The following is a 27,172-nucleotide window of genomic DNA, read 5'->3' on the forward strand; positions in this document are numbered from 1 at the left end:
CAGGCAGATAATGTACACAAAGGCTTGTACTGAGGAAAAGTGTGCATACAAATATATATCATAGTGAAAATAACGTATAATAGTGCATTTTGCTTTCCAGAGTGAGAACTCTGGTCCAGGATGTCTGACTATGTCCGCAGAGTTTGGGCATGTTTTCTAAGTACTGCTCAGTCCCACATGACAGCATCCTGAATGAAAAGTCATCTTGGCTATTGATAATCTAGCACTCTCTGCTAGAACAAGCCAGATTTGAGGAGGATCTCACAGTACCCGTGTCTACAGAAGTTGGCTTTGAAAACTGCATGCAATGAGAAAGGATTGGCATTGCTGATGAACATTTATGAAAGTCTTCCAACTATTTACATAGTCTGGTATTAGGATAATCCTATGCATTTCCTTGTATCCACTAGCAAAACAAAACTAAATGGTTGCCATATACCTGGCAGATGCTTAAATTCTTATAGCTTTTTGAAAGGACATTGGTACAAGAGAATCTCAATTCTAAAACCACTGTGTAAAACAGCCCAATCTATGAGAGTAAATGAAGGATTTTTCTCTTCAGCTGATAATGATGGCTTTAGAAATATTTGCTGAAATATATCCTAAAAGGCTTTGTTTAGAAAAACAAAAATAGATCAGCTGCCTGAAAGCTTTGCTTGTAAACCGAATGTTTGTTTACAATCGATGCTGACAGCTATTGAGAGATTAGTTGCAAAAAGGCTTGTAGGAAGAAGTGCTAATGCCAGCATTGCTTCTAATGTTACTCACTGGAGGAGGATGGTTAGAGGAGGTAGGAAAGGCAGATTGAAAAAAATATTCATGCATGTTGGTTTGAAGCTTAGTAGTATCTGGAGGGGCGTAGGCAAATTTGAGTTATGGAACCTGCTTTTCTCCCCTTCTCTAAAGTAAAGCAATTTCACAGCTGGATAAACAAAAGCCAAGGTCTTATAAAAAAGGAATGAAATGTTACTGAGACTTAAATTTTAAGCTTCAGTTTGGTCTCTCTTTAAAGCTGAGTTAAATAAGTGTAATAAAAGGGTGATAAATGCTTACAGGCTGAACATCAGGGTATAAACATGGCAAGTGTTGATGAACTAACATTGGTTATCGTTTCTGGGTTTCCAATGCTAGCCTTAGAATAGAAAGATCTGAGTCTCCTTTAAAACAAATGTTTGGTGCTTGTGCTAAAAGCAACGGCTTTCTTATCACATTTAATTTTCCTTTCCTAATTCCCTTTTTGTTCAATATAAGAGCTAAATTACATGAGATGTGGGAGATCTGAGCCCTGGTAGGACAGCAGGGTATAAAATAATGCAAATCTGTAAATGGCTCTCCCCTTGTTTCCTTCTTTGTTTTTGTTTTTTACTGAAAAGTAGAGTGGGTGAGGGCTCTGATTTTGATTGGAGAAGTGGCACTCTGTGTGTATGTGTGTGTTCTTTCCCCCTGTGAAGTTTTTCTGGCCTGAATTGCTCTCTGAAGTTCCTGTTACAGAATAGCTTATTTCCTCTCTGCTCCCCCGCCCTCACCTGCTGTGGGGCTACTAGGAGCTTCTGGGGGTGACTTACCAGGCAGATGGTGCAGGATAAAAGAGTTAAGCCCTTCTCCTTGAATGTCAGTGCAGAACCCTCTACACCTGCATTTATTTAAAAAATAGAAACATCAGAAGATCTGAGACATCACCTCTCCTGAATCCTTCGCCTCTGGGCAGCAAAGAAGCTGCAGCTGGTGCAAAATGCGGCAGTGAGACTGCTCACTGGGCCAGGGTATCACCAACATGTCACCCTGCTGTTGAAAGAATTGCACTGGCTGCCCATTTGCTACCAGGCCAAGTTCAAGGTTCTAGTTTTGGTCTACAAAGCCCTATACAGCTTGGAACCAGGATACCTGAAAGACTGTCTTATCCCTTATATACCCAGTCGATCACTGCACTCTGCAGGTGAGGGCCTCCTGCAGATACCATATTATCAGGAGGTCCGTTCCGCACAGCATAGGAAACAGACCTTTAGTGTGGCAGCACCTACCCTGTGGAATTCGTTCCAGTGCCTATTGAAGACCTTCCTCTTTCAACAAGTCTTTTAAGTTGAGACCTTATCCCAGTCGGCATCTGTGTTGGAATTGCTTTTTAATATGTTTGTAAACCTTAAAAAAATGTGTTTAATCTTTTTTTTCTTTTTTCTTTTTTAAGATGTCTACAAAGCTTTTAAAAAATGTTTTTAAAGATATTTTGTTTTAAGGTATTTTAAAGTCTGTTTTTATGATGTTTTAAAGTGTTTTTAGTGCTTTTGTTTGCCGCCCTGAGCTCCTGCTGGGAGGAAAGGCGGGATATAAATCTAATAATAAATAAATAAATAAATAAATACAATTCACTAATGAATGCACAGCACACCTAGGGCAGATCCACACAATTGCATTAAAGCACATTCAATACACATTTGAAGCACATGAATCCCACCACAGAATCATGGGAACGGTAGTTTGTTAAGGATGGTGGAAACTATAACTGTGAAGGGGAAACTACATCTCAGGATTCTTTGGGGGAAGTCATGCGCTTTAAATGCAAATTGAACATGCTTTAAATGTATTGTGAGGAACTACTTAATAAAGTTTGCCTGCATGTAAATAATTTAATTATTATTTTTTAAATGGAAATCAGCTACACAGGTTACTGGGTGATGGTTGCTCACCATCTCTCAGCCTAATCTGCCCCTCAGAGTGATCTCAGCCTAATCCGCCCCTCAGGATGAAAACAACAGAGGGGGACCTATGACCACCCCAAGGAAGAAGGGCACACTTAAAAAAGGGGAAATAATAATGTACAACCACAGTGTGAAATCAGATAGTTATCGGAACATAGTATGAAGAAATATTTATATTTATATAAGCATGCCTGTTATAAGCATGTAAATAAGATGTTTATTATTTACACAACCTGTAAATATATTTATTGTGCAATCCTATGCATGTTTACTCAGAAGCAAGTCCCAATGTATTCAGTGGGGCTTAAACAGGGAAGCATGCACAGAACTGCAACCTCATATGATGAGGAACTTCACTCATCCAGCCCAAAATTCAGAATCATGCCACTTTAAGTTGTTTTGCAAATGTTTCATACTTGTTTTATTGTGATTGGATTTTTAATGGATTTATTTCTTATTGTGAGCTGCCTTGGTTTCCAACCCTACCTCACAGTGTTTTTGGAAAGATCTCTGTCTCTCTCTCTGTCTCTCTCTCTCTGTCTCTCTCTCTCTCTGTCTCTCTCTCTCTCTCTCTCTCTCTCTCTCTCTCTCTCTCTCTCACACACACACACACACACACACACACACGGAAGATGTAAAAATACATACACCCCATATACTAGTTTATTGTCAAAACCAGCTGGTTATTGCAAAACATTTAAAAATAAAAATAAAATCAGTATTAGCAGTGACAGCTAGATAAGCCCTGCCTAATTGCTTTAAAAGTAAGATTGGAGGGGGAGAGAAAAACTTACAACACAAAGACAATCCTTTGCTATGTTCACTCAAAAGTCCCATTGATTTACAGCACAATCCTAACTATATCTACTCAAAGGTAAGTCCTATTGAATTCAATAGGGTTTACTCCTAGTATGTGGGATTAGCATTGCAACTTTACTCCCAGAAAAGAGTACAGAATTAAAGCTTCATATTGGGAAGGTTTTCCTAACAGACTATAAATTAGACAAATAAATTGGAGTGGGCAGGGGAGGAGGAAGAAGGAAGAGGGGAGGGGAGGAGGGGAAAGTAGGTCTGATCATTTGCATGCTTTTTGAGTTCAATGGGATTTACTCCTATGCAATCTTGGTTAGAATAGGAAAAACTTACCATGGGGGAGGAGGAGTGGGAGTGGGAAGGGGAAGGAGCATATTGGAGGGGGCAAAGGAAGGGGGAGAGGAGGGCAGGTTTGATCATTTGCATGCTTATAGAATTCAACTGTATTTACTTCCATGCAATCATGCTTAAGATAGGTAAAACTGACCATGTGGAGGAGGAAGGGGAGGGGGAGGAGGGGAAAGGGGGAGGGGGAGGAAGGGATTGGAAGGGGATGGGGAGGGAGGGGCAAAGGAAGGGGGAGGGGATAAGGAGAAGGGAGGGAGGGTTTGATCATTTGCATACTTTTTGAGTTCAATGGGATTTATTTCTATGCAGTCATGTTTGAAAATGGAAATGGACTGCCTTAAAGTTGATCCCCACCTATGGCGACCCTTTGAATAGGGTTTTCATGGTAAACCTTATTCAGAGGTGGTTTCACCATTGCCTTCGTCTGAGGCTGACAGGCAGTGACTGGCCCAAGGTCACCCAGTCAGCTCCATGGCTGTGTGGGGATTCGAACCCTGGTCTCCCAGGTCATAGTCCAACACTGACCTGAGAGAGGGGCAGAGAGGGGAGGGGAAGGAGATTGGGTGGGTGGGCACTGGGCAGAAGGGAAGCCCCTTTCCTTTCCAAAAGGAAAACATTGTGAACAGTATCACTGCTTTTCAGCATTTCCTCCACCTTTTTATTCTACAACAGGCACATGTAGCCCACCATCCAAATTTAAACTAAAGCTGTCCCTGGCCACATCCACACCAGGCCTTTATTTCACTTTGGACAGTCACAGCTTCTCTCAAAGAATTCTGGGAAGTGTAGTTAGTGAAGGGTGCTGAGAGTTGCTAGGAGATGCCCTGTTCCCCTCACAGACCTTCAAACAGAGTGGCTTGGCTGACTGTTAAACCACTCTGGCCACTGGAGCTCTGTCAGTTGAATAGGAATCTCCTCTCAGCACCCTTCACAAACTACACTTCCGAGGATTCTTGGGGGAAGCCATGACTGTCTCAAGTGAAATAAAGGTCAGATGTTGGTGTGGCCCCCTGATTAGCCAAGCCCAGCAGCTGTGAGGCTTTTAGAACACTGACAGTTGGTTCGTACTGAGCATGCCCCGCGTTATGATTGACTTCCAGCCAAAATTTATTAAATTAATTAAAAATCAGCCAAGCATTTTTTTTAACTTTTAAACTGCAGAAGATGAAGGTCAGCGTATGGGGCAAGGTCAGTGTTAGGATTACAGGTACTCTGTGAATTTGGCTGATTTTTAATGAATTTCAACAGATTATGAGAACTCAGAGAAAAAAGTCCAAAAGGGCTCTGGGTTTTTTCTCTCTGTTTTTAGACTTTGAACTCTAGATTCTGTCTGACTGTTTTGTGTAGCGCCATGAAAATTGAGAGGGTTGTTAAGCAATCGTTTCTGAGTTCAGAATAAGTTTTGTAAGGTTTTGTTTTGAAATGAGCTTATGGGAAGCATCAGAATGGCATGGGGGGTATTTTCAATTTAACATTGCAGAATGTGAAAAACCCACGCTGACTATAGTATACAGCCACTCTTGTGGCTGTATAATAACTCTTTCCTTAACTTCATGGTGATCTAATGAATATGTAGTTTGGCCAAACTTTCACCAAGACTCTAGATGGTCCCACCCATGGAGGTGTATCCTAGGAAGCTTGACATCAACTGCAATTCCCATGATGCCCCGTAGCCACTTTCAGCTCAGGTGCAATATTAGTGGATACATGGGTATTTATCTTATACAGGAGAGAGAACTTGACGACAAGTTGATTTGCCTAGTTATGGGGGTGGAAGGAGGGGTACTGTGTTAATAAATGAAAGCACATTTTAAAAGACTGGGCTGTAAATAAAAGCACAGAAACTTTTTGTTGAGTGTATCCTTGTTTATGTGTTGCTGTACTCTGATATTAAAGAAAATGTCCTTTCCTTCTGATGGGCCACTGCGTGAGATGGAAAATGTGATTAGAAAGTTATTTGTATTCCACAGTCAGAATTAGTTTTTTTCTCTGTGGATTTGTGTAGTCAACAGCCTGATTGACCTTGGGCTAAAAGTTCAGTGCAATATCTCTTGCAGTTGTTGTTGTTGCTGTCAAAATCCTGCTTTTATGTACCCCAGTGGTTTAAGTGCTTGGAGCTATTACTTACGCAGTTTTGTCTCATTTGGGGCCAAGAACTCTCAAAATTACTAGAAAGGATTCACAGTGTGCTGGAATAATGAGAAGAGGAAAAATCAAGCAAAAATACAGAGTTGACAGTGAAAATTACTTGTGTGACTATATCCTTTCGTATTTCATATTTCACTTAAGGGTAAAACCATTTATGGAGTTTTCACCCATCTACTGCATTTTATATATCAATTTTTTCTCATTTCAACTTCAGTTCCAGGCCCAAATGCACTCTACTACTTTCACAGCCCTATTCACAGACTGCAAAAGTGTGGGTGCTGCTGATTCTTTCAGGGGATGGGGCAAAATGGTGAGAGGATATAAAACTTAATGGTGGCGGTGGTAGCAGTGCTTCTCCCAGTGGCTGCCAGCTGGAGGCTGCCATGTTACTTTGGAACAATATTATGTGCTGACATAATGTTGTTCGCAGAGGATTTTAGGTTATAAAAATGGCAGCCGCCAGGAGAAATGTTGCCGTTGCTGCAAAAGTGGCGAAAGTGGCATAATAATAATAATAATAATAATAGAGTTGGAGTGGCTTTGCCTCTACCTTCCCCATAAATTAAAGCCAGTAGTTCTCAAATGAGAACTTTTAGATCAGTCTTAATACTTTTTTAACTGAGGCAGCATGTTGGAGGCAAAACTTTTTGCTTAACATCATAATGCTCTCAGTTTCTGGCACATATATAATTGAATTCCATGTGAAGTAGATGGCACACAAATACATATGTATTTGGTTAATTAATGGTAGTGGTACTCTATTAATAAATGAAAACACAGAGGTGCAAATAAAATGTAGAAATTTTTTTTGAACATAATTACAATAATCTACTTTAAACTAGGAACGACTGCAGGTGTTTCTTCTGAAAACAGCATATGGCAACTAGGGATGTCTGAGGAATTTGATCTTTGTGAATTCCAGTGCAAATGGACCTGATCTGCATCTCTTGAAGTAATGTGCAGATGGGAAATTAACTTATCCCACCCAGCTTTGCACTTCCCGAATATTCTGACATTGTTCTTAGCTCACAAAACATATCAAAATGTGTTTTTAATATCTTTAGGAATGCACATTTAAATATGCATTTAATACAAATGTTTGTGTGGATTAAAAGAAGCAGATTAAATCAAAATCCAGGATGGAATGTGTTTATGAGTTAATATGTGTGAAAGTGACATGGACTGGAAACAGATGGATTTGTCCATCTTGAGTGGCAGTATTTTAGAGCAGCAGCATAAGCATCACTAGTGCATTGCGTACACACATTATATTTTAATGTCTCCATGCCAGCTTGTAATAATTTCCAATAACATCAAAAAATATACAGGCAGATTTAAATGGATAGAAAAATAATTACTCGTACGCTATGACAGCCATGTTTAATATTTAGAGCAACTTGTCAATGTCACTGTAACTCTCAGCACTGTCTAATCATAAATACATTTTCTGAGGTGGGAGTATTAGCACTGAGAACTAAAGTGGCATATGTTTTTATGGACATTGTCAGTGAACTTATTCCTGAACAAGTGGGCTTTCATACTGTCCTTTAAACCAAAACTTGATATCCATTACCTCCTTCTCCTTGAGGCATGTCGTATACAAAGGTCTACATTCCACGGTATGAAGTGGATCAGCTAGAACTTAAACTAGTGACCATGATCTTTGGCCAAACAATGTTTTGCTAAAACTTAACAAATCCATTGAAAAGACCCTTTCAGTACAAGGCGTTTGACAGTATATCCCTGACCAAATGAAGGCCTGCAGGCCTGGGCCTTCCTTGTCTATTAGCAACCCTTGAGAGAAATCACAAACATCCATTGTTTTGCATCCCTTTCTCACATCTTCTGGGAACATCTAAGGCATCCTTTCCAAGCCTGATACCCTCTAGATGTTTTGGTCTGCAGCTCCTATTAGCCCCAGCCAGCATGGCCAATGGTCAGGAATTATGAGAGTTGTAGTCCAACAGCATCTGGAGGGCACCAGATTGGGAGAGGCTGATATAAATTCTGATGAACCCCAACGAAAGTGGGAATAGGAATGGGAGAATGCTTGGGTTACACTGCCTGCATTCAGGGGAGCTCTGAATTCAACATCTCTGAATGGAATCGGGGCCAGTTTTCTCTTCTGTAGACAGCCATGCTGCATGGTCCACCTATGCCAGAGATTCCTTCGCTGATGCAAATTGCTAGAAAAGTGTCAAACAAGGGTAATAATAAATAATAATAATAAATTTTATTTTTGAGTCGCCTATCTGGCCGAATTAACGGTAGTGGTGCTGTTGATCTCTGCTGGGGGTGAATGGGGGTAGGGATGAGAACATCATTTGGAGTGAATGAAGCAAAATTAGAGGGGGAGCTAAAAGAAGGGAACACAGAGCTATGGTGGGTTTTTTGGGTGGGAGAGAGACCTGCTTTGGGGAGTAGAGAGAAGGGAGATAGAAAAGGCAGGAAGCTTAACAGTGGGTGAGAGGGACTCAGAGAGACCTGTTCTGTGGCAGAGAGAGTGCTCTGTGGGGCACAGAAGAAAAAAGATGGGTTAACAGAGTTGAATTAAAAAGACAACATGGGCAGTCCAAATCTTATACATGTATACTTGGAAGTCAGCTATCTTCAAAGGGACTTACTCCCAGGTATCTGTGAAAAGAAAGTTACAATTTTAACAAAAATATTTTGTCCATAATTAATAGGCCAATACATCCATCTTGAATTGATTAAAAGATATAAAAGTGCTTTTAGTTGCATTTGTCTCAGAGGGTTTTCACATATGAAGCTTCTGTTTTTGAGCCTCTGTGGTGCTATTCATGTGAAGATGTGTGCATTGTTCATGCAAAAAGAAAGCAAAAGAAAAGAAAAGAAAAAAGAAAAAGAGGAGATATTTATTTGAAGTGCCTCTATACTGTAAACCCATTTAAGCAGAAACTATGTAAGCTTCATGTGTGAAAACACCTTTGGTGAGCTGCATACCTGGGTTTCCTTTTTGCATGCACTTAGTAAAAGCTTTGGAATTTCTGGACTTGATGGTGCCTTGAATGAGCCTCAATCTAGTGCTCAAAATAAATTAATGGTGTTCTGATCAGCTACAATTATAACTGCATTATGAGAGCACATGCATGAGAGTGTGGAACTTCTGAGTTTGAAAGATTTCCTGGAATCATTATGGTGGAAAAATCAGATGAGTATTTTGAGATCATAAAGCTGCTGTTTGCAGATCATGAGCTGCTCTTGTCCTGATGTCTTCATTGCAGATACATTCCAGATTGTGATGACAGAATTCAAAGAACTTGTCAAAACAAAATAAAACTATATGCTTTTCTGTGCTCTTACATCATAATGGCTAAAATCCTTTTGCTTTTTGCCAGAGTAGCATGTGAATCTGATCAGGGTTTCTATCTTTCTGCTATCCATTTCACAGTGCTGTGGTTTCCCTGTGAGAGAAAGTATGCCAGTTATCTTCTATTGCATTGACTGAAAGTGGTAAACCTGCTGTTGCCATACCCAAAATGCTTCCAAGAAATTGAGGACAGTTGACAGTTCAGAGTAACTACAGATGTGACCAAGCTATTGAACAAACTTCCAATAAAGATTAACAATAAAAAAGAGGCTTGACGGAGTGACCATTCTGCAGATGATTGATGATTCTCCTCACAGCATGAGAGAATGTTTATAAGAAGATGGCATGTGGCGATGACAGGCATGTCTCGCTGTATATGCAGAATGGAAGATCTTGACAGCGTAGGCCTGCAGAAGATGAGGTGCAGAAGATAAGGAGATTGCAATGCCTGCAACTGAAAGCAATCATTTCAGTTAACCTTATGGTGGCTCCATCTTGAGCCATGGAAGTATATTAGCTAAGAAGCATAGAAGTATTGTCTGAAGCAGCAAACTTTAGGTATGTCCGCTGTGTCCCTTGCACTCATGGTACTCGTCTTGATATATCCGCACAATTTTATTTATTATTCTGTAGTTGCTGGTTCAGTTTTATTTTAAAGAGTGATGGGGAACCTGTGCCCCTCCAGATGTTGCTGGACTACAACTCCCATCATCCCTAACCATTGGCCATGGTAGATGGGAGTTGGCAGCAGAACAACATCTGGAAGGCCACAGATACCCCACCATTGCTTTTAAGGTAGAAATGACAAGAGCTGTAGGCCTCTGAAGGGAGTGCATTTTGAACTGGGTGCTGGTCTCTAGGTTCTTTCATGAATTCCAACTGAAGGAATTTGCTATGCACAAACTGCTTGTCCCAGGACAAACTGCATTTTTTTGAGAAACACTGACAGCTGTCTGCAGGGCAATGTATTTCAGCATTAATTGCTAGAATCAGAGTCTGCTTATGGCTTTCTGCTCATGCAAAAGCTGTCATGACCCAATATTGACTTCAGAGGCATGACAGTATAGGTTACATTTTATTTATAACCAGTCACCCAGGAACATCCAAATGACTCAAGTTCTAAAAATGTGCCCTAATGAGACTGTACTTTCAATAAGCAGCGGTAGGTTTCCCAGTAAGCAACTCATGTTGGAAAACCTGGATGGCACACTGTCACGTAGCAGGTTAATACCCAGAGCACAGAAGTATTTGGCTGCCTGTAAATGGCTCCCAAAAGGAATGTGGTGCTTTAAATTCAAGCCATGATTTATGAAAAATAGTTAAGCCATGATCATCAGTCAAGAACAGCTTTTCCTTCTGTCTGCCTGTAAACTGCTGTACATTGTAGAATACAAAAACATAAAATCTGTTCCAGCAGCATGTCCAGTGCATGCACCCAGACTAATCTCCTTTTAAGTGTAACGTATTGAGAGTGTTCATAGTGTTCTACACAAATGATTTCTGTAACCCTTCAGCTCATCCCTGCAAGGTAGTCTAGTGTTATCTTCATATTGCAGATTGCACACTAAGGGCACTGCTTGAGTTCATAGCCAAGGTGGAACTTAGGAGAATTCTCTTCTCACATACTGAGCTACTCCTCCTTCACCAGCCAAAACTAGTACATGGTACTGGCAGCAATGTTTACGATTAGGGTGTCAGAGCCAGAGCTTGGAAAAGTTACTTTTTTGAACTACAACTCCCATCAGCCCCAGCCAGCATGGCTACTGGATTGGGCTGATGCGAGTTGTAGTTCAAAAAAGTATCTTTTCCAAGCTCTGGTCAGAGCAGTCAAGTGGTTTATGTATTGAGCTGAAATTGGATGAAATAGCTTATTACCATTCTTTGGCAAATAATTAACTTGTCAGAGACTTGGAGGTGCTACTGCGAACTGCCCATGATGTCTACAGTACAGTAAATCTTTTTTTTCTGTTGGCCTGTCTTTGTCTCTGTTAAAAAAACCCTCCCACCCTTTTGGGACAGGTTTCTGTACTACTTTGAATTGTTCTTGGGAGGGATTGGGACGCTGAAATAGCTCCCAGCAATGTTGTGATAGACATTGCGTACAAATGTTGTGAGCACTCACTGGACAGTAGTTGTGACATCACCAGTGATGAGTAGCAGGTTTCTCTCCTAGCTTTCCATTTGCCTGGAGTTGCCATCAAAGTTTCTAGTACAGTAGGGCCCCACTCATACGGCAGGTTACGTTCCAGACCCCTGCCTAAAAGTGAAACCCGCCAAAAAGCGGAACTTCATCAATAAAATGGCGCTCAACGCCTGAAAAGCGCCGTACAAGCTGAACTAGTGCCGTATAAGTGGGGCCTTACTCTAATTGAAAACCGCTGTATTAGCGGAATGCCAAAAAGTGGGCCGCCGAAATGCAGGGCCCTACTGTAGATGAATTAATAGGTAATCATAGCCTGTCTCAACAGGCAGAAAGTCCTCCACAAAATCATGCTAGTAGTCTGGTATGACTTCAGGCAGGCTTGAACCGTGTTACATCTGTTAAGGAAGTAAGCACCACCTCCCTTTATGATCTTACCCATAAAAGTGTTGGCAAACACAGCAGTTTCTAGGAGGACGTGAAAGGGGAGGTGGGGAAATATAAACAATTGTTAAGTGAAAGGGGGTAGAGGCCAGAATGAAGCTGTCAGGAAGGAAATAGGCAGACAAGTCCATTCTGGAGGTAGGGGACTTGAACAGGGAATCCAGAGAGGCAAAGAGTTTAAGGAAGCAGTGACAGGGGAGGAAGATCTTCCTTTCACATACATTGAGCTACCCAGCCAAATCTTGGACTGCAAGCCTCTAGTTCCATGATATGACTACTTGTGACTCCACACATACAAGAAGGTGACAATAAGGGCCAATAACAAGTGCTGTCCTTCCTCAGCCGTGTCAGGTAGAGCAGTTCACAGCTCAATGGTTTCCTGAGGATTCACTCTCTGTCAGACTTGGCAGAAGCAAAATGTTCTCCTACCTTGATGAAGTGAGATGAGCCATTTAGGAGCCACCAGGCCATGCCTGTGCTTCTTTTCACCTCTGGAAAGATGAAATTAAGGAAATTTTTCTATTCCCGTGGTGGTCAATTTATTAACCCTATGCTAAAAATCTATGTGGCCAAACTCCTCCCTAAAATCCTATATGGTTCGGAGCTCTGGGGTCACTCAGAAAAAGCCAGCCTTGAAGTTCTTCAAAATACATTCTTGAAACAAATAATGGGCCTTCCTAGAGGTACTCCATCAGCCCATTTAAGAGCGGAACTTGGGCTACCCTCTCTGTCAGCTTGGATTGATTTAGCTTTCCTTCGATATTGGAAAAGAACATCTTTCATGAATGACTCCCCCCTCACAAAACTCTGTTGGCAGGATTCGCAGAGGGTGGGAGAGTGGGCCTCTAAATTTATCGAGTTATTAACAACTTATGATCTTACCCAAACCAAATTTTTAAGCTTTAATCCATTTGAGTTACGCAATTGGATATTTAATCATGATGCCTACCAAGATAGACAATCAATTGTGGCAGCCTCCTTTTCCCTCTGGTACCCTCAAATTAAACTCAACCACGCCCCGGCTGCTTATCTTACCAGTTTGACCTGTGCTCCATTGCGCAGAGCCTTTACAGAATTGCGGTTCCGAACTATGCCCTCAGCTATGCTAGAGGGCAGATACAAGGGCATCCCGATAGCTGAACGCCTCTGTATTTTTGGTTGTAAAGAGCCTGAAGATTTAATCCATTACATGCTCTTATGTCCTCTTTATCAGCAACCTAGGGAAAAATTTTTAGCTTCTTATTTGAGTACCATTAGGGGGTCTCCCAATTCCAAATTAGTAATAGAGCTATTAATGGATAGTAATAAGCAGGTCACAATTGCAGTGGCTAACTATGCAATCGCTGCTAAAAAACTCAGAACTGCGTACATAAACTCGCTATGAAATTAAATTGGTGAAACCCTCTAATTGTAAATTGTAAATTTTTTGTTTTTAAACTGGCATTTTTTTGCTCTTTTATTGTAACCCTTTTATTGTAACCCTTTGAGCCAAAACATGTTTGATTGTTTTTATTCTGTTATTTATATGATGCAACGGCCTATGGCTATAAGCAAATAAAGGAATTGATTGATTGATACCTCTGGAATTACTCAATGGGGGGGGAGCAGCAGCACCTGCATATTATAGGTATGATTGTAGTAAATCGCTGTATACCTGCTGTTCTTTGCTACGTGACCATATCTTTCAGAGGTCTTGTTGGATTTGTTGATTAAATAAGCAATTTGTAAGAGACTGCATATTGCTGTGATATTAATGCTACTTATATCTCATGTACTAATTCATGTTGGTTTGACTTCTGCTCTGCTAAAGCATGCCAACATAAGAAGAGCATGCTGGATTGAGCTTGTGGCCCATCTAGTCCAACAACCTGTTCTCACAGTGGCTAAACCCACAAGCAGGACGTGTGACAGCACTATCCCCTCTTGCAGTTTCCAGCAACTGGTGTTCAGAAACATCCTCCCTCTGACTGTGGAGGTACAGCATATCCATCAGGGTTAGTAGCCATTGATAGCCTTATCCTCCATGGCAGCCTTTCCCAACCAGTGTGCCTCCAGATGTTGTTGGACCACAACTCCCATCTTCCTGACCATTGGCAATGCTGGCTGAAGCTGATGGGAGTTGTGGTCCAACAACATCTGGAGGCATACTGGTTGGGAAAGGCTGCTCCATGGATTTGTCTAATCTTCTTTTAAAGTCCTCCAAGCTGGTGGTCATCACTGCCTCCTGTGGGAGCAAATTCCCTAGTTTAACTATGCACTGTGTGAAGACGTTTTTTGTGTGTGTCTGTCCTGAATCCAGCGTCATTGGATGTCTGTGAGTTCTAATGTTATGAGAGTGGGAGAAAAGTGTTTCTCTGTCCACTTTCTCCATGCCATGCATAATTTCATACACTTCTATCATGTGGCCTCTTACTCACCTTTTCTCTAAAGTAAAAAGCCGCAAATGATGTAACCTTTCCTCACATGGGAATTGCTTCTTCCCCTTAATAGTTTGGTTGCCCTTTTCTGAACCTTTTCTAATTCTACAATACCCTTTTTGAGGTGAGGCAACCAGAACTGTGCACAGTATTCCAAATGTGGTTGCATTGCATAGATTTATACGATGGCAGTATATCGGCAGTATCATTTTCCGTATCTTTCCTAATGATCCCCAGCAATGGTATCTGCACTTTTCACAGCTGCCCACACTGGGTCATCATTTTCGCTGAACTATCCACAGTACCCAAGGGTTCATTCCTGGTCAATCACTGCTGGTTCAGACCTGTGAGCATACATGTGAAATTAAGACTTTTTTGCCCCAACATGCATCACTTTACACTTGTTTACATTGAATTGCATTTGCCATTTTACTGCCCAGTCATTTAGTTTGGAGAGGCCCCTTTGAAGCTCTTTGCAATCCCTTTTTGTTTTAACAACCCCAAACAGGGTCAACAAACTTGGCCACCTCACTACTCACCCCTAACTCTAGATCATTTTATCAACAATTAATAAGCACAGGTCTCAATGCCAGTCTTGTGGGACTCCACTTTCTACATCTCTCCATTGGGAAAACGTCTGTTTATTCCTGCTCTCTGCTTCCTGTTTCTTAACTAGTTCCTGATCCAAATGAGGACCTCTCCTTGTATTCTATGACTGCTTACTCAGGATATTTGGTGAGGTACTTTGTTGAAAGCTTTTTGAAAATCTCAAGTATGTCAACTGGATCACCTCTATCTATACATTCTGAAAGAACTAAGGTTAGTGAGACATGACCTACCCTTGAATAAGTCATGTTGTTGACAGGCTATATTTAAAGAGAAAATTATTAAGCTCACAAACTAGCCTGATTGTCAGTGGTGTATATTACAGGGCTAGGAATAGAAGCAAAGGGAAAAAATGAGGACACCTTTGTATTGTTCATGTGGTAAGGACAACATGTAGCTAAACCTTTTGTCGTACCTCAGTGTCAGAAAAATGGTGCTTAGTTACTTAGAAACCTAGTTGACATTAAGTCATGTCAAACTGGATGACTGCAAAGATTTGCCTAGGGTAGCTGATTATGTTGATCATTTGAACATCTAAATAATTTTACTACATAACTTGCAAGCTTTCAGGTAAGTAGCATATTAACATAAGTGTTTGTAAGTGACAATGCATTGTCTCCTGCCTAAAAATTTCATCTATGTGAGTTAGCAAGTTATATTCTGGATAGATGACTTTTGATAACAAATGTTGGCTTAGGTTTGTGAGTGACTAGAATAATGGCAGGTGGGCAGGGAAGGAAACTCCCTCAACAAAGTTAAGATTGTTACAGGAGAAAAAGCTGAGAATTTGGACTTGTGTAATTAAATGTTAGGGCAAAAGAATTAAATCCATTGTAGCTTGGCTACATGGTGTGTTAAATGCTTTGGGTGATGGTGGTAGGGAAGCTTTTAGAGAATAAAATTAACAGTTACAAGAAAATTTCACTTGGACAAGTTGATTCTGCAAAGGTTTTCCATTATAGTGCACAAGTGAAGAACAATATGTAGATAAATGTGTGGAGTTCTATGCTACTTCAATGCACTCATTTTTTTATTAACAATGAGTTCAGTTGAAATATTTGAGTTGTTCAGCAAATTCTTTACTAAACTCAGTGCTTTTAAGGAACAGTTTTAATACAGAAGGCGAAGAACCTTGTAATTTGTTATATCGTAAGAAAAAAATAATTGCCCTAAGTTTCTATGTGAGGCAAGACTGAATTCTGTGTAATGGGTTGTGTGCTTTTATTAAGAATATAAAAGAAACAAACTACCATAAAATGGGAGTTTTACCTGGTGGATCCTCCTCTGTAACAAAGTAAAATTCACGGTGTACAATTGGAGAGCATTTGATTTCTTTTTATGTTCAGGTTAGCACAACCTTACCAAATATGGTATTATCAGGTGAAACCTTTGTTTCTAAATCCCTAGTAAAATCTAATTAGCCCCTAGTGTTACTCAGGTTACTGGAAGGCAGTGAATACAACTGAGAAACTGAATTGGTTAATACACATGCATGCAGAATACTTAACTAGGTGCCAGAGGGACGCTTAAAGTTGGTATCACAATGCTCACCAAGTTCAGCATAGCAAACCTGGAGAACTCATATGTTGAGGACCTCGTAAGGTGTATTAGAAGGAAAAGGTGAAACATACAAGAATTGTCTTGCTGAAGGAGACCAACTTCTATTAATACAGCAGTCTGTTTCCAGTAGCAGCTCCCAAGTAAGGCATGAAGTCAACAGCCCTCCCCTGTTTGCTCCAGGCATCCAGGACCCAAGAGCTCTGCTGACTATTCAGGCATCTGGAAGCCTGGAACTCTAGAGACTAGTATCATCCTTATGCTGCCTTTCATTTTGTGGCACTTGTATAAAGCTAGGCCAGATGGATTAGATCAGCCTTTCCCAACCAGTGTGCCTCCAGATGTTGTTGGACTACAACTCCCATCAGCCTCAGCCAGCATTGCCAATGGTCAGGAAAGATGGGAATTGTGGTCCAACAACACCTGGAGGCACACTGGTTGGGAAAGGCTGGATGAGATTCATATGGTTTGAGATCTGGAGAGCTGCCTTTCAAGCCTTTTTAGCTATCTAATATTTTGCCCAGGTATGCTGAGGCGATATACCAACAAATGTAGCATTTATAGGAACTTGCAAGTGGTACATATAGAGGAATTGCTAGTTGTGGTAAACCACCTGATTCTACACGTGTGATAGAGATGTGTAGATTTTCATAGCACTTCTAAGCAGTACTCCTCTGAATAAGGTTTACCATGAAAACCCTATTCAAAGGGTCGCCATAGGTGGGGATCAACTTTAAGGCAGTCCATTTCCATTTTCAAACATGACTGCATAGAAATAAATCCCATTGAACTCAAAAAGTATGCAAATGATCAAACCCCCCTAGAGGTGGGAAATGTGTCGGTTATAGGCACCGATACATTATGGAATACATTTTTATGTTGTATGTGAAAGGATAGGAGCATATCTTTATATATGTGCTTAGGTATCCATTTAAAAAAAGTAGTAGTGTGGGAACAAAATCCAGTGGACCAGATATTTCTGTAGACTGCTCTGTTCCATTTCATAAGTACACCAGTTTGATATGACAAGCGGAAGCAACTGTGATTTGGCCAATAAAGCAATAAAAAGGCCTGCAGCCCTAGGAGGAAGGGGATAAGAAGTGCCAGGCAACAGAAGTACAGTCAGCAGAAGGTTCACTGCCACTGCTCAGCAGCTCATATGAGCCACAGTCCTTGTATCTCTCTCTCTCTCCCCCCCCACTTGAGCAATAAAAAAAAGACTTACAGTCCTTAGGAAAGGGAGGATATGCTGTCTCAAAGCAATTTGAGTCATTGGATTGGGCAGAAGCAGACCCAATGTTGTATGCATTGTTGTAAGCATTGGAGATCCTTTTGGATTGACAGTCAGGATTGTAATGGAATGAGCCAATACATAATAGATCTTTCTCACTCTGCCCTTCTTCTGTATGAGAGGCTACTCTTTGGGGCACTGCATTTTTGTGGAATTGGATTCAGTCGGCATACTCTCATAGCAACTGGGGTCAGTTTTAATGTTATGTTGATGCTTAGCGCAATCAACATTGGTGTCCCCATCACACACTCAGAGTTCTTTCTTACGGTATATCACTTGCTTCCTTTAAGAATGAATTGGTTCTTTACTCTGTCTATATGTGCCTGAGGATGTACCGATGTGTGAATATAAAAAAAGTTGTTGTAGAAAACATAATAATTTGTATTGCACTGTGTGGTCGTCATAGGGCAGTAACGGTGTATCATAACCATGTCCTTCACAAGATCCTTCTCATGGTATCTTTCACAGATAATTCCTTTGGCTGGCTGGTAGATTTTCCCTCTTGAGCACAGAGAATGCCTAGTCCCTTGTGGTAATCGTCTTGGGGCAGCTGCTATTGATGCTGTAAAGACTGGAACTTCCCCAGAGGAAATAGTTGTTCATTTGCATGTTGGGTTGTCAGCACAACTAAAATGGCCTAATGCCCACCACTTGCATGGAAATAAATATGAAGCCAAAGTAATGCATGATTAGAACTGGTTGATACTGGGAGTAGCACACTTCTATGGAAGTTGCTTATGGAACTTGGTGCTTGCTTGTTGGTAGGTCTTAACCTGGGGGTGCCAGACAGACACTGAAGAACCCCAAATGCCCATTTCCAAATGGTAATTAGCTTGTTCAATGGATGGTGTGTTCCATATATGGGATGGAGCCCCTCTGTACAAAATGCCCTGCAACAGCTGCTGCTGTTGCCTTGTAGTGACAGCTTGTTTCGCTGGGAGTTGGCACAATCCCATGTTAGCGGGTGTTGGCTGTGATACTGAGTGGATATGAGGTTTGCTGTGTATCGTTTAACTTTATTACATCAATAAATCAGCCAGCAATGAGTAATCATTAGCTGTATCACCAGTGCTGCCCTCCCACATGGTATCTAGTACTTCTGGTTTCTGCAGGTGAATAGTGAAGGATAATTTAGCTGTGGGTAATGTTCGACAGCTACACTGTGCATACACATATAAAGACTGTGGCTGCTAGTTTAAACATTAGCTCAGCCTTCTAGTACTGATAGAGTAACTGGAAGCGAATGTCATTGCAAGAGGGGACAATTGCTGAATTTGGCACTGTATGCATACAGTAAATAATCTGTTTCTCACTGAAGACAGAAATACATTCTTGGTTACTTCAGATCACTTAGGGCAGCCTTTCCCAACCAGTGTGCCTCCAGATGTTGTTGGACCACAATTCCCATACTGGCTGAGGCTGATGGGAGTTGTGGTCCAACAACATCTGGAGGCACACTGGTTGGGAAAGGCTGACTTAGGGTTTTGAGGTTCATCAGATGTGAAGTGGACAGGAAGAAAGAACTGTGTGTTCACCATAAAAGTTGGGTCTTTGGCAAATTGCAAATGAAAAGATTCCTTATCCTTTAAGGAATCACTTGAGAGTGATGCAGTGGGTGAAAATTCCGTTCTCTCATCTTTTCTTAATTTGCCAGCCATATAGTGAAACACACTGGCTTGAAACTGATTAGGGCAGCCTTTCCCAACTAGTGGGCCACCAGATGTTGTTGGACCACAATTCCCATCTTTCCTGACCATTGGCAATGCTGGCTGAGGCTGATGGGAGTTGTGGTCCAACAACACCTGGTGGCCCACTAGTTGGGAAAGGCTGGATTAGGCAGTCATATTTGATGACAACTCGTTCCTCCCTGTCTCTGAGGCAAGTTTGGGATGTTTTTGTATTGATTATTTATTTATTTATTTATTTATTGCATTTATATACCACCCCATAGCCGAAGCTCTCTGGGCAATTTACAATAATTAAAAACATTAAACACAAATATACAAATTTAAAACACATTTTTTAAAAGCAGTTTAAAAACACATGCTAAAATGCCTGGGAAAAGAGGAAAGTCTTGAACTGGCACCGAAAAGATAACAATCTTGGTGCCAGGTGCACCTTGTCAGGGAGATCATTTCATAATTTGGGGGCCACCACTGAGAAGGCCCTCTCCCTTGTTGCCAGACTCCCAGCTTCCTTCCAAGTAGGCATCCAGAGGAGGGCCTTGGATGTTGAGCGTAGTGTACGGGTGGGTTCGTGTCGGGAGAGGTGTTCCATCAGGCATTGTAGTCCTAAGCCATGTAAGGCTTTATAGGTTAAAACCAGCACCTTGAATCGAGCTTGGAAACATACAGGCAGCCGATGGACTTTCCAGGAGGATCGCTCCGCCTGTGCTGCCTCTGAGACGGGCTCCTGTCTTGGATGAAACTTTTTCAGTTTTAAAACCAGTCAGAAGGGCTTTTTGACTGGGGATAATTTCTTCCGGATAAGGAAGAAACGTAGAGATTTCCCACACAGCTTTGTTGTGTTTGTTGGAGACTGGAATTCATTAGAATTGTCTGTGAAAGAAGGTCTTCCAGCAGCTCGGACAGAGCTAGGATTTCTAGCTAGCTCAGCTGATTAAGTGAGCCATTTTTTTTCTTTAAAGAAAAACGGATTAACAGGCAAGCATTCTCCTGTCTACACTCATTATTTTGTTATCTATACAGCTAAAGAGATTTGTCAAAGAACCAGCAATTAAGAGACCCTGGGTGAGTCATAACCTTCTCTTTTATTCACGGAACTAAGGGGAAGAAAATAAAAATAGCCTATCTTCTTTTTTTATTGCAAAAAGCTCGCATGGAAATCAGCATTATAAAGATTACAAACGGATGAGGGGTTTCTGATTAGAAGAGAATTAAAATTCTTTGATTTATTTATTTTTATTTATTATTTATTTTATTTATTTTTATTATTTCAATTTATATACCGCCCTTAGCAGAATAGCTCTCAGGGCGGTGAACAAACAAGATAAAATACAATATATCATAATAAAAATCATAAAAACATATACAAACAAACAACAAAAAACACTACAAAAATACAATACTACAAAAATTAAAAATACGGATTAAAAGATTAAAATGGTTAAGAAAATTAAAATGCCTGGCGCCGAAAAGATAAAAGTGTAGGCGCCAGGCGTACCTCTTCGGGGAGGCTGTTCCACAACTCAGGGGCCACCACAGAAAAGGCCCTAGATCTAGTAACCACCCTCCGGGCTTCCCGATGGGTTGGTACCCGGAGGAGGGCCTTAGATTCTGAACGAAGTGAACGGGTACGTTCGTATCGAGAGAGGCGTTCCACAAGGTATTGAGGTCCCACGCCGTGTAAGGCTTTATAGGTAAGAACCAGCACCTTGAATCTCGCCCGGAAGCAAATATAAGACAGGTGTTATATGCGAAGACCGACTGGTCCTCGTCAGTAGTCTGGCAGCTGCGTTCTGCACCAGCTGAAGCTTCCGAATTGTCTTCAGGGACAGCCCTACGTAGAGCGCATTACAGTAATCCAATCTTGAAGTTACCAGAGCGTGAACAACGGAGGCGAGGTCGTCCCTGTCCAGATAGGGGCGTAGTTGGGCTACCAGACGAAGATGGTAAAACGCATTCCGTGCCACCGAGGCCACTTGGGCCTCGAGAGACAGGGAAGAGTCGAGAAGAACCCCCAAACTATGTACCTGTTCCTTCAGGGGGAGTGTAACCCCATCCAGAACAGGGTTAACATCCACTATCTGAGCAGGGAAGGCATTCACCAACAATGTCTCGGTCTTGTCTGGATTGAGTCTCAGTTTATTAGCTCTCATCCAGTCCATTATCGCGGTCAGGCAATGGTTCAGCACATCAACAGACTCACCTGAAGAAGATGAAACGGAGAAATAGAGCTGTGTGTCATCAGCATACTGATGGCAACGCACTCCAAAACTCCTGATGACTGCACCCAGCGGCTGCATGTAGATGGTGAAAAGCATGGGGGACAAAACTGACCCCTGAGGGACTCCGCAATGGAGAGTCCATGGTGTCGAGTGATGTTCCCCAAGCACTACCTTCTGGTGACGATCTGCGAAGTAGGAGCGGAACCACTGCCAAGCAGTGCCCCCGACACCCAACTCCGCGAGTCTCCTCAGAAGGATACCATGGTCGATGGTATCAAACGCCGCTGAGAGATCAAGGAGAATCAACAGAGTCACACTCCCCCTGTCCCTCTCCCGACACAGGTCATCATACAGGGCGACCAAGGCTGTTTCGGTGCCAAAACCGGGCCTGAAACCGGATTGAAACGGATCTAGATAATCGGTTTCATCCAAGAGCGCCTGGAGTTGTCTGGCAACCACCCGCTCCAAAACCTTGCCCAGGAAAGGGACATTCGCCACCGGTCTTTAAATTATCTGGGTCCAAGGAGGGTTTCTTTAAAAGAGGTCTCACTACTGCCTCCTTGAGGCTACCAGGGACCACTCCCTCCCTCAAGGAGGCATTAACCACCTCCTTGGCCCAACCGGTGGTTCCAGCCGTGCAAGCTTTCACTAGCCAAGATGGGCAAGGATCCAGAACAGACGTGGTCGCCCGAACCATTCCAAGCACCTTGTCCACTTCCTCGAGCTGCACCAACTGAAACTCATCCAATAAAGAAAGACAAGGCCGTGCTCCGGACACTTCAATGGATTCATCTGTCACAACATCAGAGTCAAGGTCCCTGCGGATACATGCAATCTTATCTTGAAAGTGTCCAGCAATTTCATTACAGCGGGTCTCAGATGTTTCCATAGTATCGTGGGGGCCAGAGTGTAAGAGCCCTCGCACGACTTTAAAAAGCTCCGCTGGGCGGCTTAAAGATGATCTAATAGAGGCAGCAAAATAGAGCTTCTTTGCTGTCCTTACCGCTTTTGTATACAACTTATTGGTGGCACTTACCAAGGCATGATTGTATCCACTGGGAGTTTTCCTCCATCTGCACTCCAGCCTCCTCCTCTCATGTTTCATCGCTCTCAGCTCCGGGGTATACCACGGAGCTGTATGAGCTCTACAGCGAAGGGGGCGCGCGGGAGCGATCGTGTCAATAGCCCGGGTCATTTCTGTATTCCACAGTGCGACCAGGGCCTCGACAGGAGCACCAGTCCTATCAGCCGGAAAATCTCCCAGAGCCCTCTGAAAACCTACAGGATCCATCCGGCTCCGGGAGCGGATCAACTTAATAGATCCTCCACCTTTGCAGAGGGAAAGAGCCGCTGTAAGTCTAAATCTCAGCAAGCGGTGATCTGTCCATGACAATGGGGTAGATGAAAAACACCCCACCATCAGATCACCATCTCCATGTCCAGTGGCGAAGAGAGAGTAGGAATAAACGGACAGTTCTCCCAATGGAGGGCTGTAGAAAGTGGAGTCCCTCAAGGATCGGTATTGGGACCTGTACTTTTCAACTTGTTCATTAATGACCTAGAATTAGGAGTGAGCAGTGAAGTGGTCAAGTTTGCTGACGACACTAAATTGTTCAGGGTTGTTAAAACAAAAAGGGATTGCGAAGAGCTCCAAAAAGATCTCTCCAAACTGAGTGAATGGGCGGAAAAATGGCAAATGCAATTCAATATAAACAAGTGTAAAATTATGCATATTGGAGCAAAAAATCTGAATTTCACATATACGCTCATGGGGTCTGAACTGGCGGTGACCGACCAGGAGAGAGACCTCGGGGTTGTGGTGGACAGCACGATGAAAATGTCGACCCAGTGTGCGGCAGCTGTGAAAAAGGCAAATTCCATGCTAGCAATAATTAGGAAAGGTATTGAAAATAAAACAGCCGATATCATAATGCCATTGTATAAATCTATGGTGCGGCCGCATTTGGAATACTGTGTACAGTTCTGGTCGCCTCATCTCAGAAAGGATATTATAGAGTTGGAAAAGGTTCAGAAGAGGGCAACCAGAATGATCAAGGGGATGGAGCGACTCCCTTACGAGGAAAGGTTGCAGCATTTGGGGCTTTTTAGTTTAGAGAAAAGGCGGGTCAGAGGAGACATGATAGAAGTGTATAAAATTATGCATGGCATTGAGAAAGTGGATAGAGAAAAGTTCTTCTCCCTCTCTCATAATACTAGAACTCGTGGACATTCAAAGAAGCTGAATGTTGGAAGATTCAGGACAGACAAAAGGAAGTACTTCTTTACTCAGCGCATAGTTAAACTATGGAATTTGCTCCCACAAGATGCAGTAATGGCCACCAGCTTGGACGGCTTTAAAAGAAGATTAGACAAATTCATGGAGGACAGGGCTATCAATGGCTACTAGCCATGATGGCTGTGCTCTGCCACCCTAGTCAGAGGCAGCATGCTTCTGAAAACCAGTTGCCGGAAGCCTCAGGAGGGGAGAGTGTTCTTGCACTCGGGTCCTGCTTACGGGCTTCCCCCAGGCACCTGGTAGGCCACTGTGAGAACAGGATGCTGGACTAGATGGGCCACTGGCCTGATCCAGCAGGCTCTTCTTATGTTCTTATGTTCTTAAGATCAAATCGAGAGTATGTCCCGACACATGTGTTGGGCCAGTAGAAAATTGAGACAGCCCCATTGTTGTCATGGAGGCAATGAAGTCCTGAGCTGCGCCAGATAAGACAGCCTCGGCATGGACGTTGAAATCCCCCAGTACCAAAAGTCTAGGGGACCTCAACAGCACCTCCGAGACTATCTCTGTCAGCTCAGCTAAGGAAGCTGTTGGGCAGCAAGGTGGACGGTACACCAACAGTATTCCTAGTCTGTCTCCCTGGCCCAACACAAGGTGGAGACATTCCAAACCAGTCGCCGTCTGGACAGGGTGCTTGGTGAGAGGAAAAGAACTCCTATAGACCACAGTGACCCCCCCTCCCCGGCCCTCAGATCTACCACAGTGCTGAGCCAAATACCTGGGTGGGCAAAGCTGGGAAAGAGCAACTCCTCCCTGATCAGCCACCCAGGTCTCGGTTATACATGCCAGGTCGGCACTCTCCTCCAGAATTAAATCATGGACAAGTGAGGTTTTATTATGTACCGACCTGGCATTCAAAAGCAGCACTTGGAGATCCGAGAGCTGGCTGATAGGACAACCAACAATCCTGTGGATATGAGGAGAACCGGAACAAGGCACAGACACAATTTGTCTGGGACGAGTTCCCCTTACCTGGCCTGTTCTCCTCCTAACGCCATACCTCCCATTACCCGTCACTACGTTAATCGGGGGCCCCGAGAGCCCCCCCATGAAGGATGGAATCTTATCTCCCAGGCACATGTTAAAAATACACAAAACCACACGAACAAGCAAACATACCAATCATTCACCCCACATTAGCCCCCCCACACACCCAAACAAACGTTAAAATGAGTTAATCCTCGTCAAGCAGCGATGGCAGTCTCAAGTCCCATCCAAAGGCAAGCCGCAGCAAGGACACCAGGACAGCAACACAGCCCCAAGCAGCAACAGAAGCGCCACACGCGAGCAAGAAAGCGGCGAGGTGGCAAAGATATACGCCGCAGTGATAGTGTCCTGGGCAACGGCACGGCCCTCAGCGATGATGAAGACACCCGCAACCAGCGGCGGCGATGGCGGCAACACAGTCCGCAACAGCGAAGTCCACCGGCAGAAACGCGGCACCTCGGCGAAGATGACAACGCCCCGCGCGTAAGCGGGCAGGCAGCAGCAATGGCGGCAGCACGGACCACAGCAACAGAGTCTCCAGCAGCGATATCTCTTGAGGCCTGAATCTGTAATGGCTAGCCAGTATCAGCTGAAGCAGAAGAAGAGCAGGTTTTCCACAGAATCTCATTGATATAATCCAGCCAAGCAATTTATAAGACTTTTGAGTAATATATGTCTGGGACTATTTTTTCCGGTCTACTTTTTTCTTTCTTTTTTTTTTTTGACGAATCTGCTCATTCTTTCTGCTACTAGTTATTTGGATGCTGTGAACTAAAGCTGTTTTTGCACTTCTGGACATATAAGAGATAAGGAAGTCCGTGCTGTCTAGAGTGTGACGTCAGTTGGTTTGAAAGATTAACTCCTTTGTAACTAGATAAAGAAATAAACTGTTCTTTGCTTGGGACATTGAAAATTGAAGGAGTTTTGTTCCTTTGGTTTTAAGAATGACAATTAAGAAGATGGTTGAGATCATGGATGTACAAGAAGGGACTTTATCTTTAGATATGTTTCAGAAAATAATGAATGGGATTAAGCTAACAAAACAAGAACTGAGAAATAACAGACAAGCGTTGAAAATTGATTTTGCCGAAATGAGACAGGAGCTGAAAGAAATTCAGGATTCTATGAGAAAGGAGAATAAAGATAGATCTGGAAAACCAAAAAAGGATGAAAGAAAAATTAAAGGCAAGGTTCAAACTATGGAGATTGGATTAAATATGGACTTGGAAAAAGATTTGGATTTCCTGGCTGTGATGGACCCTGGAGACAAATATTATGGTTTGGAACTCAGCGCTGTCCCTGAAGGAATTGATGAAGAGATTGGAGATAAAGATATTATCGGTTCGAAAAAAATCTTGGACTGGAAGGATTTGATGGAACTTGAAATGGAGAAAGTTTACAGAATTAATCCCTGTTTTGTGTCAATGGAAAAACCTTCAAGAGATGTGCTAGTGTATTCTGTAAAAAAGAGGAACAGAGATGCGGCTTTGCAACAATACTTCAGTGATACGTTCGGAATTGATGGCAAGGAAATATCTGTGATAAAGGAAATTCCTATCAGACTTTTATTATATGAATATGACAGCAAGATTATTGAGTGCGTAAAGATGGAAGATGGAACCAACACGGATAATGGAAGAAGCGATTTGAAATTACTGGACTTAGTAGACTTGATGAGTTGGATTAATTGACATGTTTATCTAGAAAAAAATTGATGGACATATATCTCAAGGATTGGAAACTTCTCTTTGACTTTTTGTGGAAGAATCAAATGATATGATGTTAATGAGATTTGATACCAACTAAGATAACTGCTGGAGGAAGGTGATTTTATAATCTATTAAGAGACAGGCTTGTTATATATTATAGACTTATAGCTGAACTACGACAAATCGGAAGTCAATAGTTTTTTTTCCTTTTTTTATTGTATTAGTTATTAATTTGTGTTTTTTTCTTTTTGTATTGTTTTGGTTTTGAAAATTTGAATAAAAATTAATTGAAAAAAAAGAAACATACAGGTAGCCAATGCAAGCTGGCCAGAATCGGTTTTATATGTTCGAACCATCTGGTCCCTGTTACCAATCTGGCTGCTTCATTTTGCACAAGCTGCAGTTTCCGAACCATCTTCAAAGGCAGCCCCACGTAGAGTGCATTGCAGTAATCTAACTTGGAGGCTACCAGAGCATGGACA

General features: G+C 42.3%; 1 protein-coding gene across 4 annotated transcripts in view; it reads left to right on the top strand.

Annotated features, from left to right (window-relative positions):
- Positions 1-27,172, top strand: part of PLCB1 (phospholipase C beta 1) — a 689,597-nt gene that overhangs the window by 34,098 nt on the left and 628,327 nt on the right. The window lies entirely within an intron of this gene.

This window comes from Rhineura floridana, chromosome 4 (assembly GCF_030035675.1).
Source record: "Rhineura floridana isolate rRhiFlo1 chromosome 4, rRhiFlo1.hap2, whole genome shotgun sequence".
Classification (NCBI taxonomy): Eukaryota; Metazoa; Chordata; class Lepidosauria; order Squamata; family Rhineuridae; genus Rhineura; species Rhineura floridana.